The 17,941-nt window shown below is 38.0% G+C and overlaps 1 protein-coding gene and 1 non-coding gene across 2 annotated transcripts in view; one reads left to right on the top strand and one right to left on the bottom strand.

The window, feature by feature from the left end:
* The window catches only part of HS3ST4 (heparan sulfate-glucosamine 3-sulfotransferase 4), a 455,289-nt gene that overhangs the window by 151,387 nt on the left and 285,961 nt on the right, over nt 1–17,941 (top strand). The gene's annotated exons all lie outside the window — the stretch shown is intronic.
* LOC126031529 (U5 spliceosomal RNA) lies at nt 7,646–7,760 on the bottom strand. The gene has a single exon (XR_007503364.1). It is a non-coding gene; the product is annotated as a U5 spliceosomal RNA (small nuclear RNA).

Below are 17,941 nucleotides of genomic sequence, written 5' to 3'. Positions count from 1 at the left end.
GCTCCTCTAGAATTGGAGTGACTTCTGGGTACATGGTACTTTACTGGCTGTTAGTTTCACACATATTTCTGATGTTGAATATCTTACTTTTATGAGTGATTAGGGCTAAATATGTCTGCCCATAGGATATGTTGAAGTTTGGATTTCTAGAAAGTATGACTGTGATTTTTGAATTTCTGAAGATGTCCTTATGCTTGAGGCTAGAGGGATGGAAGGTACAATTCAATGTCTGCTGTGACATATATGAAGATGTTGTGTGACAATGAAGCAAATATTTTAGTGATACATTTGCAAGTTAAGAAATGTCAAGGAGCTAGCATGAGGAAGCTTTTCCCTTAGAGCATTCAAAAAACATACTTTGGTTTTGGATGTCCAGTCATCACTGTTAGACGGGAATAAATGTCTGTTGTTTCAAGCCACCAAGGTTGAGGTATATTGTTATGGTAACTCCAGTAAGGCATGGGGTTGCTGTAGTTCCACAGAAATCCTATGATTTATCATTGCCATGGAGGCAACATTGCTGATGGGTTTCTGTAGCATGTGGATAGATTCAGACCAGACCTGAGTGCTTGGTCAGACTTTCTACTGTGTTTGTCTCAGCCCCCCATCAAGAAATGCTACCACTGAATGAGACCAGCTTTATTCCTTCTTCAGTTCTTTGATGGTGGTACACAGAGTCTAAATGCTGTGTGTAGGTAAAAATCTGTGTGTTTCTCTTCTTCAGGTTTGGATAATGAGAGACAATATGTGTCTCAGTTTGTCCCTGAATGCCAAATTCCAATAAGAAGGCATCATTCTTTTACAGTATGTTTTATGATCTGCATATGGTAAATGGGTATGGTATCTGCATATGGTATTTTGATGTTTCAGGTTGAGAATGAAACACTGAAACACCCTCATAGAATAGATGTGGAGTTATACACAGGATTCTGCTGTAAGACTCTGTAAGACTTACATTGATTGAGGTATATCTTAGTATATTCAGATCACCCTTTACTGCTTGGATACATCCACCAAATTCAAGATATCTTTGCTGTACTTGTCTGGGATCTTTTCCAAGATGACAGACTTGCAGTTGAAGTTGTTCTCTACATGATTTATCTTTTCCCAGAGCATTCTGGTGGGGAGCTCAGGCAGGAGACATCCTCCTCCTCATAGGCCTATGCCATGTGTATTATGAGGAAAAAGCTCTCTTTGTGCGACAAAATTCCCTTTAGGGTTCTGTGAACTCCTTAGAGTTTCACAGCAGCATATGTAACAGTATACATTCAGGGACCTTTATCAGTGTCCCCTTTCCTCTCTTACCTACACTTAGATTTGGAGTGGAGACACCTCCTAAAACCATTTACTTGAGGTAGACTCAATGAATAACTGAAAGAGAGGTAGACATTAGTTGTTGGGAGAGACTAGCAGTTTTCGTTGTCCTTTGAGATACTGTGCATGACAAAGAGGAACACTTATACGGGCCAGCACACTGGACTTCAATATGCAAAGATCTCATCACCAAGTCAACTTGCATACCTCTGATATGAAATCAAGTCCTCTTTAGAATATATACTTGGTATAATTATTTCTGGGTTCTTGGAGACCTATTCACATAGTTTGTCACAGAGATTCACAAATGGCTGATCTTCTTGGCCACCAATATATGCTGGGCATAGAGTGAAGGAACATATCCCGTATCCATGCTCTTTGGCTCTTAGGTGGGTGATAGAGGGTAAATTGACCACTCTATAGTGTTGAGGGCTTCTCGGTGAATTTATATGTGTTGGATTAGAGTGTTGAGCCCTTTAGTTATGATAATGGTAGGTAGAGCCTCAAAGGTTATTTCCAAGGGAATGATATCTGATCTGGCTTTTCTTTTTAGGAGCTGAGGTTGTAATGGGGGAGATTCTTGCTCATATCTTTCAAGTATGACTGTCCACACATCAGCCCCATGTTCCTTGACGCTCAGTATGTAGTCTACAGAAGGTCTTATACTGAATTTTAACAAAAATGTTCCTTTCTAATTGCAGTGTACATATGTAGATCTCCAGGAGAAATGCTAGCAACTTTCTCAGTTTTGTGTTAAATAACTCGATCTGATTCTTTGTGTAATATGGAATGGGTTTTGTTCTCTGGAGGGGACTCATCAAGCACAGTCTACATCAGTGTGTCAGGAGCTAAACATGAAATCAATTATTTTTACTTCAAAACCCACTGGATAAAAGGAGATTTTACTTTTTATCTGCAAAACCATGACTTATTCTTTGTGGGTATGTGTAGCCATATAATTTTGTATTTATACATCAACAGCCCATATCTGTGAGTCATTCTGATGAAATCTTAGGTGGAATATATGTCTGGTTTTCTTTAGGAATGTGCATATAATTGAAATTCTCCACTCATGGTAAAAGTGAAATAAAATGGTAAAGAATTGATAGGGTTATTTTTTTTTTTTGGTTGGAGGGGCTCCCAGGCATGCTCAAGAAATGCTCCTAAACAGTTAACTGGGCCAGATGACTCGATTCTGGGAGCCCAGCAGGTCATGCAACTCAGGCTCTGCAGTGCCACAATCACCAACACCACTCCAGAAGTGGTATCTTCAGTGCTAGTACTCAGTTATGCAGAGCTAGTAATTAAACTGGAGTTAGGTTCAGCTGAACTAGACCCCGGCACATTTGCTCCCCATTGAGCATTTTTTTAAATTACCAACCAGTATAAGTTGATTGAACTGGGAGTAGCTCCCAAGCACTACAGGTGTGACCCTAATATTTTCTCCTAATGAAATACAAATCTCTCAAGACTAGAATTGGAAATTATAAGGACTATAGCAATGAGAGACAAGTATTCTGCCTTTTCTGGGAATTCCTAGACTAGACCAATTTTTCCCAAAGTGGGTGTTCACAAAGAGCTCTCTAATATCTGAGGACAGTAGAATCCCCTAGTGCAATTAAAGGGTGCTTTCAATGCATGTATTAAAGAACATTTTTAAGAAGTGCTAAGTAATTTGTTTTTTGATAAGAGGGGGGAAAAAGGACAAATGTACTTGGGAATCTGTTCACACTTTGAATTTTTTTTTTTTGGTCTTTGGGCCACACCCAGTGACACTCAAGGGTTACTCCTGGTTACGCTCTCAGAAATCGCTCTTGGCTTGGAGGACCATATGGGATGCCAGGGATAGAACTGCAATCTGCCCTAGGTCAGCCAAGTGCAAGGCAGAGCCCTACTGCTGCACCACCGCTCTGATCCCACACTGCATTGCTATGTGGCAGGTACCAAAAAAGATCACAGCCCTATGGATTGACTTTCTCACTAGGAATAAAGTTCCAAGTTCTCTTTCTCCTAGTTTCCTAGTCGGAGAACTCACATACTGTTTATTCAGGTGGATAACAGAGAGTTTCTCTTCCTCTCATCGTTATCCTGAGTTCATAGCACAAGCACTATGGGAAGTGATCTGTCATGTAGGTAGGGGAGCTGTGGCCAGGATATAAAGAGGCCACTATGGCATGACTACATTTTTCCAAAACTCTTGGAAGATTTTTCTTTCTTGTAAAATCAATTGTTAATTTTAGTATATAAAAACCCGAAATGTAAACTGTGCTCCTCACCAAAGAAGCCCACTTTTAGTTTCTCTTCCACTGGAGTTTAGTTATTTATGAAAGGAATCATATAAACCAAGAAGAAGATTTTTAAGAGTAATGACTGAAATGACTCCCTTGGAGGGAGGTTAACTGAGAGGATAAGCCATGTCCCTTGAGTGAGCCTTGATAGTTGATACAAATATTGGCTAAGAACAACCATAACCAATAAGATCTCTACAGCACCACATGCTTTTGCTGTCTTCTCCTCATATCTATCATCTTGATTTTTGTCAATTTTGTCACCCAGTGAATCTTGTGTGTTTCTCAGCCTTCTGAGAGTTACCAGCTTTTAGTTGGTCATTTTCTCTTCCTGGATCCTCTCTTCTCCATGGGCACAGCTACCTACACTTCTTTACTGAGGAACCCCAGAATCCAGTCTCCTCAGGTCACTTCTGGCCCTCCTTGAATCCCTAAAGGTTCTCTTGATCTTTAACATCACGATGCCTTGCTTTTGTTCCCTGAAAGCCTATTCTTTCGTCCTCAGTAAAGAGAGATATCTATTAACTCAAAAAGTGTTTTTAAACTCTGTGCTCCACCTCCCTGTCCCCAGCTCCCAGACTCTAGAGTTCATGACTGACTTATTTCAATCTTTTCCTGACTTCTTTCAATCTTTTCATTTTCCTCCCACAAATGTCATCTCTTCAGAGAAGTGTTCTCTCCTCATGTAGCACCAGTTTTTACTCTATAAACACTGCCTTTCACCTCTCCCATAACAGTTCTCTGCCTGAAACAATCATGTTTACCTATTGACTGACTAATCTACAGTCTGTGTTCATGCCTGAATAATGAATCCCAGAAACCTGGATCCTTTCAAGCCTGGTCTCCATTACTCATTATAGAATACATATCAAACCCATAGCAAATGCCCAGAACTATCTGTCAAATGAACAAGTATATAAATTTAGGAATTATAAGTTCCATAGCGTTTTTATCAGTGATCATCTAGAGCCATATATATATTTTCTTAGGTCTCTGTGAAAGAGAATCTCTGCTAGGCTCTGCTCTTAAGTAGAGTTGATTTCAGAATCCTTATGATCAATCCATAGTAAAGGAAGTTTGTGTTCGGGTGCATCCAGCAGTAAGGGCTGAACCTAATGTCAGAGCATAAAAGACTCTTGGTTTGATTGAGAGACCAGGGGCCCCCAACTGGCTAAGTGCTTACAAGTAAATGCCTCCAGGGAGGTGTCAGCTCATTTAGATGTAATTGAAAAGCACACAATGGCAGGAACTTCATATATTCCCTGTTATTTTGCTGACTTGGCCATTTTAGCAAAATATAATTTATTCTAATGTGATTTGCATTGCATAAAATTATAATAAATGTTTTTAAGAACAAGGTGCTGTATATTTATGAAATCGTTGTGTTTATATGAGGAAGAGGTTTTAAAATGTATTGGCATGTATTTTCCACAAACACTTATATGCAAAGTGATATACACTGCAGCCTTGACATTAACATATATTATTTGCATAAACCATAAACAGTGGGCAATTTCTTTGTCAAACAAAAAGTACTGATTACCTTAGAAAGGATATTAATATCTTTCCTTTATTCATATTTTTAAATTTTGCTGACTGTATTTGATGATCATTCATCTTGTCTGGTAGCACGATCTGCAGCAAAGACTCTCTCAATATTTCCCCAAACAAAAAATAACATACAGAAAAGGCAACAGCTTTTGAATGTGAATGATCTGTGGTACAATCATTTTGACTTGTAGACAGAAAGTCTTTCTTCAGCTCAAGTTCACAGCTATTGGTCTCTGGCACATGCCAGGTGGACATTTGATTGACAGAGGGGTGTCAGCAAAGATATATTCAAATTAAATTTTATGTTTATTTTAAGCCTCCTTAATCTTTTTTCATTGGAGTTTTGGTCCACTGAACCTCACTCATATCCTCTTGGGGGAAAAATTTGGTGGTTCTTTGTGTTTTCGAACCTTAAGGCCTCAGGATCCTAAGACTAATTTAACCTGAATTGATATGAACAGCTCAAGGTCACTTCCCCCATGTGGCTGAGGTTCCTTTTCCTTTTGTGTCCAAGAAGAAAGGAAGTGACTTTCTGAAGGATGGGTTGTGTGTGGGAAGTGGTTGGTGGGGGTGGTAATAAAAGGAATTCTGGTTGATCCTGTAATTAACCATCTCTGGGTTTCATTGAGTGGGGGATGTGACCGAGGTCCATTGATTTAACTGCTTGGAACCTTTGCTTCAAACTTTAAATACTGGGAGATTCCAGTAAAGTTAACATTTAAAAAATTGCAGAGGTTAGAAGTGCTGAGCTCTGGTATTTGAAAATCTCTGTTTAACTTTGAATTCCCCAAACTTAACTACTAATGGTATGCTGCCTTCCATTGACAGAAAGAGAGTTTTTATGTCATATATATCACATATTATAGTCTCACTATAGTCTATAGAAAATGTTATTAAAAATAAAAGAAAAATAGAAAATTGCTATTAAAAACCAAAAGAAAGAGAAAAAGTGTTTTTGATACTATTTATCAATACCACAGATTTTTACTCGACAGAAAGTTGTCAAAGAATTTTCATTTTTACATGAAAATCTGCATATAAATATACTTTTGCAGATCACATTTGCATCTTTCAAGGGTCAGTTGTATTTATACACCAACCTGCAGTGAGAACTGTATGAAATGAGCTTATAGCAATGCCTATAAGCCTGTATCTATGTGTCTGATACACAGTGGCCTTGGCGGTTGTTATTACTATCATCATTTTAGAAATTGGATTTAATGATACTTGTAGAACAAATTTTGTATGGAGAGGAAATAAGATCAGTTGCCTGAGACACAGTGAAAAACTAAATATCTTGGTATTTCCTTTCACTCTCCTATAGATGGAAACTAAAGTGCTCACTGGAGGACAAGTAGAACCTGGGTGACATAAACTCCAATTTGGTTTTGAAGTGAGGATTATTATGAGGAAAATTTAGTATTTTCAAATTCTGGGGCATTAATAGTATCACCTTTTCAAAAAGCTCAGTTTATGAGAATAAATTAGTTCCTGTAAGATCTTCTGGATAAAGGTTGAGACCCAGTCAAGGAGTCTTTCATTTTCCAACATCTTTGTGGCATGTGTTCTATGCTTTGATGAAACCAAGCAGTTGGGCCAATTTCCTGCCTTCAAGACTAAATGATGACTTTGGGGGGAAAAAATAACAAAAAACTTTTCCAGAATAGATGATCATTTGGAGAATGGAAACTACTATACAATGTCAATTTGGTTGCTTTCAAAAAGGACTTGCAGAGTTGGAGGTGGATAAACTCTATACCCAGCACATCCCTTCTTGATAGAGCCAAGAAGTGTGGTTCTCAGAATAGAGTTTTTGGATGAGCAAAGCCTACAGTCACCTAGAAAAAAAGTATAGATTCTTCAAACTCACCTTAAGTTTACTGAATCTGGAACTCTGTGGGGAGGTGCCATGTGATTTTGATTTGAGAAACTATCCTGGGGATATGTTGTGATTTCAAATGACAGCAGGCACTAAGGAGATGGGGGAAAGCTGGAACTGCAAGTTCATGTGCTGAATTGTGATAGATTCTTAAAAAATCACACTCAGCAACCGTGACCAAGACCCAAGATGATGGTTGGTTTCTGAGAAGACTGATGTGAGAGTAAAAGAACCAACTTATTTGCTATCATTTGTTTTGCCACTTATGGATGTGCAAAACAAAGGATGTATATCTGTCTGTGAACAAATCTTGTTCACAGGGGAAGATACAAAGACAGATTTAGGGAAATTAGGGCAAAGGAGAGTGATAGAAGCTCCAGAAGGAGTTCTCTCAATTTGTAATGTTTTCTATCAGTTTTCCTTTATGATTTCTATTTTTTAGTGTTTTATCATTATTGAGGTAACATGGTTAGAGTAGTGTTAATGTGAGTACATTTGGTGTTTAAAGTTACTGCATAGTTTTGGCAACCATAATGGCCCATGTCACTTCTTTCTATCCACCTCTTTCCCTAGGTCCCAGCTATTTTTTCTTTCTTTCTTTTTTTTCTTCTTCAGCCTTACCGAAGCAAGGCCTCAAAAAATTGGTTAGGACTCAGAATTGTTCCTCTCCATGGAAATCTTTAGTAAAAGGCGAAAGATTTAGGCGATCTGAAGAGAAACCAGAGTATCCAGCTTTTTTTATTCATTATTTGCTAACTTCAGTTACTTCTTAAGCTGAGAAATGGATTATATTAAATTTTCATTGAGATTCTATTAGTTTGTCTAAAATCAACTTATTTTTTTTAAAATGTATTTACTCTTTTTTTTTTTTTGCCATTCCTGGCACTGCCCAGAGCTTTCTCCTGATAGTGATATATGGTACCAAAGATTGATCTTAGGTTGGCTGCATACAAGGCAAGTGCTGTTCTATCGCTCTGATCCCATCAACTAATTTTTACAAAGTAATTTTTTACAAATTTTTACATATTTTCCTAAAATATGTCTAGTAGTCTTTAAGGCAACTTTCTTTCCCCCATCTTTGAACAGCAAAGGTCCCAACTATTTGCTAAGTATTTTTTATGAGATAATTGGCTGGACAAACACAGCCTTGCTCTGAGAGCCAGCTCAAGTTTTTTCATGCATCAGAGGGCAGTTAATTTGCTTTTCTTTTGCTTTTTATATTTGTAGACTGTCCATATTTCCAAGTATTGTCTCACACATTTCATCCTGAAAATAACTCTGAGTGAGTATGGATATTATTATTCTTCACTTGACTGATAATTAAAAAAAATTCATGCAGTATAACATCTCAGGAGAGATTTAAACATATTGCTTGTCTTGGCCATTTTTAGAACCTGTTTTATAGATGAGGAAACCAAAACCAGGTGGAGTTAAAGGGCCTTTGTCAAGTCTAGGGAGTATAGAGCCAGCAAAATGTTAGATATGTTCGGAGACTAATAGCTGACCTCTCTAGAGGAATGTGGGGTTATGTAACTTGTCCAAGACTGGCTGGGTTTGAAAATAAGGTTCTGGGGCCGGAGAGGTGGCGCTAGAGGTAAGGTGTCTGCCTTGCAATCACTAGCCAAGGAAGGACCGAGGTTCGATCTCCCCGGTGTCCCATATAGTCTCCCCAAGCCAGGGGCAATTTCTGAGCGCTTAGCCAGGAGTAACTCCTGAGCATCAAACAGGTGTGGCCAAAAAACAAAAACAAAAAAAAGAAAATAAGGTTCTGCATTATACTCAATTCATAATAACATGTGTCTTGTTTCTGGTTTTAAAATTCTGTGTAGGCCAGACTTCTTGATCACAAGTGACAAAAACTCAATGTTCTTCCATTGAAGTACCAGGGAAGATGGTGGAGTAGTCTTTTTTTTTTTTTTTTTTTTTGGTTTTTGGATCACACCCAGCAGTGCTCAGGGATTACTCCTGGCTCTATGCTCAGAAATCACTCCTGGCAGGCTCAGGGGACCATATGGGATGCCAGGATTCGAACCACCAACCTTCTGCATAAAAGGCAAAAAGGCCTTACCTCCATGCTATCTCTCCGGCCCCGGAGCAAAGTCTTTTTTTTTTTTTTTTGGCAAAGTCTTAAGGAGATTCAGGAACAGAGAGAATTCTGGTAAAGGGTAGAAGAACCAGAGAAGTCAACAATGACCATGACTGGACCAGACAAGACTGTGTGGTGTCCAGGCATAGTGAAGAACCATGCCTTCAAAGAGCTGTTCTTTGATGCTGGAAGATAGTCATCTGAATTATTCTGCTGCTGAGACTACAAACTGGTGGAAAGAAATGTTCTTCCTGGGTTGCCATGCTCTATTTATAAATCAGTATCACATTGAAAGCGGTAGATGGAAGCTGGGCATGCAGGAATGGTGGCTGAAATGGAAACGTGAAGTTCATATTCCTAACAGGCAGCCACACTCTACAAGGAAAGAAAGAAATAAATACATCTTTGCTGCCTGGCGTCCCCCAATGGGTAATTAAAATGATGCCACTGCTGTTTTTACTACATTCAAAAGTGTTTTAATTTGTATTTAGCCAGAGGCTTTTCAGCAGCAGGAACATTTTTACAAATCTAACAAATAATTATAAATAAATAAAGTCTCCACTTTCTGCTATTTGGGGGAACGTTTCCTTCAGGTAACACATTTATAAATCCACCTGTTTGACAATATGGAGCTAAAATAACAGTTGAGCTTGAACTGGTTGCTTAAGTGACAGTTGAAATGGTGTATTTGTCAGCATAGAAATGAAAAACAATATCATGCAGGGAGGTAATCTAGTCCCAAAGGCACTATGGACTATAAATGCTAAATTACAATAGACCTGGAATATAACCTAGCATAATTCTTGAATAAAGGGTATGAGAAGCAAAACAAACCCCAGGTAGCAAAAATTTCAGATTAAAGGAAGCCTATACAATTATTGTTAAGGTGTCTTTGAGTCTATTGATGGTCTCTCGGTGTCTCCCCAATGTATTTGAATGATATTCTTCCTGAGTCACAACAATAGTTAATAATAACAATAACCATCTAAAAAGGATTGATGTACTTATGTGATTGATGTACTTATGTGCTCTTGAGGACCTTAGAGCTTAGGATAGTATGTGCTGAACTCGGTCATGATTGAGCTTCAGTTCATGAATAATTTCAAATGGAACCAGATTGATTTTCTGAATAAAATATTTGCTGACCCTGTGTTATGGGAGGGGCTGGGTTCAGTTAATATATTTCCAGAATATTGTTGAATCAAGAAATCATAAGCTACTTTCCAGTTTATTTATGCTTAGATGAAACTTTTGTGGCACCCAGAGGTGAGGCTTTGTCCTTACTCTTCTTTCCTTTCGCTCTGAATGACCAAGAAAGACTTTGGGAGGCTTATATTTTATGAAGTTAGGATAATACAGTTTTCAGTAAGGGAAAATTAAAAACCAGCCATTGAATGCTATAATGGGAGGATTTCTGCTAGGCAAGGACATCATTGTAATAATATGAACTCTACATAAAAAAAAATCAGAATTTCACTATAATAATAAGGCTTGCTCCTTAAATAAGTCCTATTGTTAATTAAATGCTTTTCTTTTGAACCACACCTGGCAGTTGCAGGGGTCTCAAACTCAATTTACCTGCGGGCCGCAGGAGGCAAAGTCGGGGTGATCCTTGAGTGCAAAGTCAATAGTAAGCCTTGAACATTGGGGATGTGACCCAAACAATTAAAACAAAACAAAACAAAAAAAGATTCTTCTAGGGCAGGGCCACAAAATGTTGTATGGAGGGCTGTTTGCAGCCCACCGGCTGCGAGTTTGAGATCCCTGGAAGGGTTTACTACTGGATCTGTATTCAGGGATTACTTCTAGTGGGGAATAAGAGACTATATGTAGTGCCAGCACTCAAATCCACATCCGCCACAGGCAAGGCAAATACCCTACCCACTGTTTTATCTCACTGACTCTAAATGCTTATTTTTGAACTTTAGTTCATACAGTGTGCAGAGCAGGAAGCTAGAGTTAGTTGCCTGAGTTGGACTTATAATGTTGTAGCTCCCTTGCTGGAAGAATGTGATTTGGCTTCCCAGAGACCAAATGGGAGTATGAACAAAAGAATGTTTGAGTGATGCATTGTGTGTACTCAGTGGTATCAACTACTCCTTCTATGACCTAACTATATCAAGTTTGCTAAGAGCTGTCTAGATTTATTGGAAGTGTGTGGCAGGCTTCTTATGCAGTCTTCCCAGAAGCCCTTATCTGATCTGAATCATTCTCTTTATTGCTCTCCCTCCCTTTCATTCAACATTTACTGTGTACCTGCCATTTGTCAGACATAGGTACCTGGTTTGAACAAAGGCAAAAGATAATAGTTTCAGCTCTGAAGGAACTCACAGTATAAAGGCAGGAAGCCAATGAGTATATGATTGTGATTCTTACTGGCAGTTCGTTCTTTCATCTGCTTCCTGGTAAAATTTCCTCAGCATGCCATTTACTCTAGTCTTTGGATAATAGCCTGCTATTCTCGGTTGTCTGCTGGGGATCCGGGTTCCCTATTTGCTCTGGCCCCTTCTTAAGAAAAGTGTCTTGTCAGAGATCCTGCCCCTTGTGTGCTGGGATAACTCCAACCCACTGAGATGGCTATTCATCATAAATCACTGGAAACCTTCAATATAAGACAAATTCTCAGCCAAGAAGATATTTGTTCCCTTTGGCGTCTCTTTTCATTCATCCCAGTGAAGAATTAAGGCTGTTTTGAGGAGTGGGAGATATACCACCAGAGAATTCTCTCCTGTGAGTTGCCTTCCCTGCCACTAGGTGTCACTGTCCTACGTAAATAAAATGGAACCAAATTGGCCTTGGTAGTATGAATTTGGCCTTTGGTTATAAAGCAGATTTAGGCACCTCCTCATGTTGAGGTTGTCAAGACACCAACTAAAGATGGACTGCAGTACAGGAGCCCACCCTGCATTAAATGCCTTGGATATGAAAGCTTCTGGCTCATGTAAACCTGATGTTCTGTATATCTCCTCTTTGGTATTGATCCTCTTAGAACAATCTTTAAAGATTAACTTCTTGGAACAAAGATAATGTATTTATGGAATATATTATTTATGTATCTGTTTGGGAATAAATATTTGGCTACATCAAGACATCCTCAAGAAATAGGAAATCTCATTAGCAAAGACTCTGCCTTTCCTTCTGTGACCTTCAGCTTGAGACACAAAGGGAACCCATTAACTCACACTCAGATAAAATGTGACATTTCCCATTTGGCTGTACATTACATTATTTAAAAAGACATTTTCTAGAATATTCTAGTTTCTGGATTATTAGCAATAGTTTCTTAGCAGTCATGAGGTGTTAGCAGCATAATACTAGTGTCCCCTCAACCCCCCCCCCACCCCTGGCATAGAATTATTGAATCAATAATCTCTGATGCAAGTGAGGCCCCTCCTTGTATTACTTATATGCTCTATCTTTTTGGGGTATAAGGTATTATGTTGTTTTATTGTGTTGTTTTGTGTTTGTGTTTGTTTTGGATTTTTTAATAACGGTATCTTTGGCATGGCTAATGTTTAATTCTTCACATTTTTGCCTCTAAGTGGGCATATTTTGTCTCTAAATGTCAACTGTAAGAGGCCTTATGGAAGTTTTTATGCTCATGTTATATTCCTCTGGATGAATACAGGATTTTCTTGGTAATGATCCCAAAAGCCAGTTTGCGCATTGAACTTTGTGTGGCACTCAACTTTGGGCTCCACTCTAAAAGCAGTTCACTGTGAAAAATGGTAAACACTGCTGCTCAAGAAGAAAAAAGCACAGGCAAAGAAGAAACCAAATATGCACTATTTTGTGGGTGAAACCTTTATATTAAGATAAAGTGGTTGAGTCCAGCATGACAAGTTGAGTTATGCAGTTTCTGTGTGTTGGTCAAGAAGACCAGAAGGCTTCAGCTGGTGGTTCTGTTCTTGGTCATATCCTGTCCTTTCACCCTGATGTAGTATGAGGGAGACAATGAGATAGTATTTCTATCTAGAATTTTCTAAATCCTTTCTATATCAACATATTCAAAATGTGTTTTTGGGTGAAATCCTTTGTTGCAGAGAGTAAACAGAAAGCTTGGATGATTGTTGTAGAAACTTGAGATAGGTATAGGCTTCCTTTGAGCTATTTGGAGATGCAATCTACACAGTTCTAGAAGTTCCCCACATGGCATGGATGTGGAAATGGTATTGTGGCTTTCATACCAGAGAATTTTCTGATGGACCACATTAAATAACTTTCCTATTTTATTTACTTCCAATATGAAGTAAATTGTTGGTCATCATGTAACTTCTAGCCTAGCCAGTGCCTCCATGTAAATAGTACTTAGATGCTCTCACATTGTAATGATAAAGATAATGTAATGTCAGCTTCCTGGAATAGAAAAGTGATTTTTTTCCATAAAGGGCATTTTTAAATGGCTCATTAACTCATTTTATGAGTACCTTAATGCGTTGAGCACTGCGAGGAAATAATGTATCAACCTACTGGGGCCAAAATTGATTCAGAAAAGAATTTCATCACCTACAGAATATCCTCTTATAAGGTATTACATAACCTAAGAGCCTTGCTCAAATAAACAATGCTGAGTTTTTGCTGTTGTACCAGGAAACATGGATGAACATATGGTGCTAAATCCAATCCACAGGACATCTGGGGTCAAGCAGGCTTTCCATTCTAAGTCTTAGAATCAGCCACATTAAACCCAATATTTAAATTCTTCTAACATTTGATGCCTTCAATTGAATAAAAACACACACAGGGATAAGCTCATGGCATATTGAGGCACTAGATTTGACTTCACACAAGTGGGTCTAGAATGTCTTCTCAGCCAGGTATTTTCCATGATGGTGGTGTAATTAGGACCTACATCATTGGGTGGTCTGGAGGAGATTCATTCAGTCGGGTTCTCTGATTCTTATAGCACAAAGATTTGTCTTACACCCAGAGCTGTAATGAAGAGGGTAGGATAATCCATAGACAAGAGTTCTAAACACATTCTGATGGAGGCTTATATTCAGTACAAATTGTAACGGTCGTAGAAGGAGCTGTTCTGCAGATGGCTTTATTCTTGAGTACTCAGTACCATCTGGCTCTTTGGGGCTGAGCCCAGCCCCACTACAATAAGAAACCATATTTGTGAGACACTGGCACAAATAGGGAAGTCAATGACTCCTTGACATTTTGGACTCCTCATCGTATGTTAAGTCCAGCTGTACAGTACACACTTCCAGTGGACAGGGAAGTGGCTTAAATGATTGCCATTTGTTGAAATAAAGGTCAGCTCAAGGAGTCCTTAAGCTTCGGTCAAAGTTTGGGAATTAAACATGGCATTGTTAACTAGTTCTTCGAGACTGAGTGAAATATTTGCACCATTGATGGAGAAATACAACATTTCACAAGTAAAAGCATTTAAGCCATGTTAAAATAAATTTCATCAATTGTTATATTAAAACAATGGAGGTGATCTTTGACTTTCTGTTCTTAAATGACTACGAAGATTTTTTATTATTTTATATATCCCATTATACTCAGATTTCTTTTTCTCTTTCCTTTTTTTTATTTGTCTGTGATGCTTTTGAAGACAGAAATGGTCTTTTTTTCTTCTCTGTTTTAGGAATCTAGGATCTAAACAGGTATGTTTTAAATTATCAGCCAATTCATTGAAATATGAATGGAAACCTTTGTGTTGGTGCTATATAATCTCACGAATAGGATGTCATTGAAGTGGGGCTCTGCTACCATAATTCAGAAATCAAAATTTAGAGCTATCTTCACCTCATGGGACATTTTATGATCCCTTTCCCCAAATTTTCTGAAATAATATGTGACTCTGAAAGTGTTGAGCCTCATTATTTAGTAGTTATGCCATCTTAAGCTTCCTAAAGTTTTGATTCCTGCATCTGTAATATGGGCTAATAATAGATAGTATCCAATGACTGCTGTGGTAGTGGATTTCATGAACTTAACATGCAAAGGGAAGAGCAAGAGGAGTAGCAAACAGGACCAATCTACTAAGAAACATGCTTTGATATAAAACAAGAACTCTGCATTTCCTTTGCCTATTTTCTATGAATTCATTTTTAGAGGAACATTGTCTTGAAAATGAGATACTTTTCCCCCTCTATTTATTGCTACATATCAGCATTCAGAGGATTGAAATATAAGGTTGCTGTTATTGTTCTTATTATTATATTATCATATTATTTTGGGTTTTGGGTCACACCTAGTGGCACTCAGGATTACTCCTGGCTCTGTGCTCAGAAATTGCTTCTGGCAGGCTCGGACATCATATGGGATGCCAGGAATCGAACCTGGGTCAGCCATGTGCAAGACAAATTCCTTTACCCACTGTGCTATCGCTCCTGCCCCATATTATTATTATTGTTTTTATTCATTATTATTATTATTAGTATTTTTTTTCACAGTCCTATAGGTTTATATAGCTCAACTGTGCAATTCTCAGATGTGTCTAGGATATTAGGACTTTTATAGTCATGCTGTCACCAGCTGGGCAGTTTCCATCCTCAAAACTCCTCTAAAAGACATTTCTCTATAGCTCAGGGTTTCCTTTGACAGGTAAGCTAGTTCCAAAAGTTTTTGCAATCTAAGAATGCGCATTGCAAAAGACCCGGTGTTGGTGGCTAAGCTTCTTGCAATCTAGTGTTAGATCTATAGTCTTTCCATAACACATGGTCTGGCTCACCTGATGCAAAGTGTACCTTCTTTTGTTCCCTCAGTGGACAATATGATAAATTGAGACTATAGTAGAACTAAAGACATCAAGATCACATTTCCATAGTTTTTACTATAGTATATTATATTAATTGTTGTCTCTGGCTAATAATTTTTGCTGTCATATCTTATAGAGTATAATTGACAAATTAAATGTTACTGTAAGTATATTCTCACTTGTCTTAATAAGTGTTTTATAATAAGAGTTTTGTAATTACCACTATAAGCAATACCATGTATTATCAGTTTATTGAAAGAAAACCAAGTTAAGTTCATATTTACATATATTTTATATTTTGCCATAAAAGAGTCACCAACTTTCTAAAAAAATTCCAAATAATTTTAATATACAAAAAAATCATTTGTATTTATTCATGCATTTGTTCATCTCCAATCCACCTATTCCAGTTTGGTTCTTAGTTTCCAAAGTCTATCCTGGTAGTAGTTCAGGGCCTTTAGTGGGGACCCAGTCCTGGATGGGAAATTATTTCATTACAAAGTCTCCACAGTTTCAGATTTATGAGGGTCTGGAACATAATTTCCCAAGGTAAAGGGGAACTACTGTATTCTGATGGTCAAAACTAAATCCCAGGGCAGTTTATGTTTGCAGGGAGAGAAATGTGTCCCAGTGTGAAGATTATGAGAAAGCTCACTTGGGAACAACTGAACAAGTCTGTGAAAAAACATGGGGTGGGGAGTAGGGAGACCTGTCTAATATTCATTTACACTTAACAATGGCAATCAATCATCATCTTTCCATCACTACGATTAATGAGTCTCACTACCTCAATGGCTGCAGTTTGTATTCTGGCACAAAGATTCTCTGATTATCATGATAAATAAATTATATAATAAATCATAATAAGTCTTGGATAATATTATCATTTGTAAAAACAGGTTTTCTGGATGTAAAGTGATCTTTTATGATAATGCTTGAACTTTACTTTCCTAGGTTTTGAGTGGCTCCTCTAAAGTTGGCCAGGCTTCCCCAATTCTGTATCCTGAGTTTTTGAAACAATATTTTGCTCCAAGTTGACCCCTGTGCTCTGAGTTCATTTGTCTCTGAGCTCATTTGCAGATGATTTTCAGTAGTTATTCCCATCTTCGGAGCAGTCTCCTTCCTGGTTCATCTTTATCCTCTTTGGATGAACTGCTTTTTAAAACTTTACTCTTCGTACTTTAAAACTCTGCACTTGGGAAGACGTGGGTCTTCCCATGGATAAAATTTGAAATAATTTATTCAAGGGAAATGGGTATTTATTTGCTTAGAAATGATTTCCTGGGTGTTCATTTGTCTGAAATTTTAAGACAACAAATTGTGTTGATTCAATTCCAGAGGTCCCAGCAGTGCTCAAGAAGCCAGCATCCCTTTCATTGATTCTCAGCCTACCAGGCCTGCCAGTCAATGAAAGATCCCAAAGAGGAAGTGCTGCTCAGACTCTGCAGTGCTGAGGATTTTCTGGACCATCCTAGCAGTGCCCAGGCACCTCCAAAGTCACCCTATGTACTTCATGGGGAAGTTTGAGGCAATGGAGATTGGGAACGTGTCAGCGACATGCAAGGCATATGCCTTACCTAACCCTTTTACTTACTTTCTGGCTCCCCAAAACAAATTTTAATATTTTTATATCTTGTAGAATGTATAGCTTTACTTTTTATTTAATGGGGTCACAGCTAGCAGCTTAATAGTTAGGGTCTAATAGTTTTATGTTTGGATCATCAGTGCAGTGCTCATGCTAGTGCAAGGAATTCTATTGAAATTTACAGATTAAACGCAGACCCTCAATGCTAGAAATGAATTCTTGAACTCTCTACTTAAGCTCTCTGCTCAGTCCACTCTCCTTTTCAATTACTTCCTTGGATTCGAATTCCACCATTTCTTCAATGATTTCTGTGTATGGTGTTGCTACTTTATATTTAATGTTATATATGTAATCTACCTTGGAACACACACTTTTTAAAAAAATGTTCTGCAAGTGAAATAGTCTAAGAAGTGGAAATGCTGAGTCAAAAAGGAATCCCATTTAAATTTTTGACAAAATTAGATAAGAAATTCGACTTTCTATATGGCTATCCCAAGGATACACCTGTGATAGTGGTAGAAAT

This window comes from Suncus etruscus, chromosome 15, assembly GCF_024139225.1.
Source record: "Suncus etruscus isolate mSunEtr1 chromosome 15, mSunEtr1.pri.cur, whole genome shotgun sequence".
Lineage (NCBI taxonomy): Eukaryota > Metazoa > Chordata > Mammalia > Eulipotyphla > Soricidae > Suncus > Suncus etruscus.
Note: the sequence above shows the minus strand (reverse complement) of the source record. Positions and strands in the feature narration are given on the sequence as shown.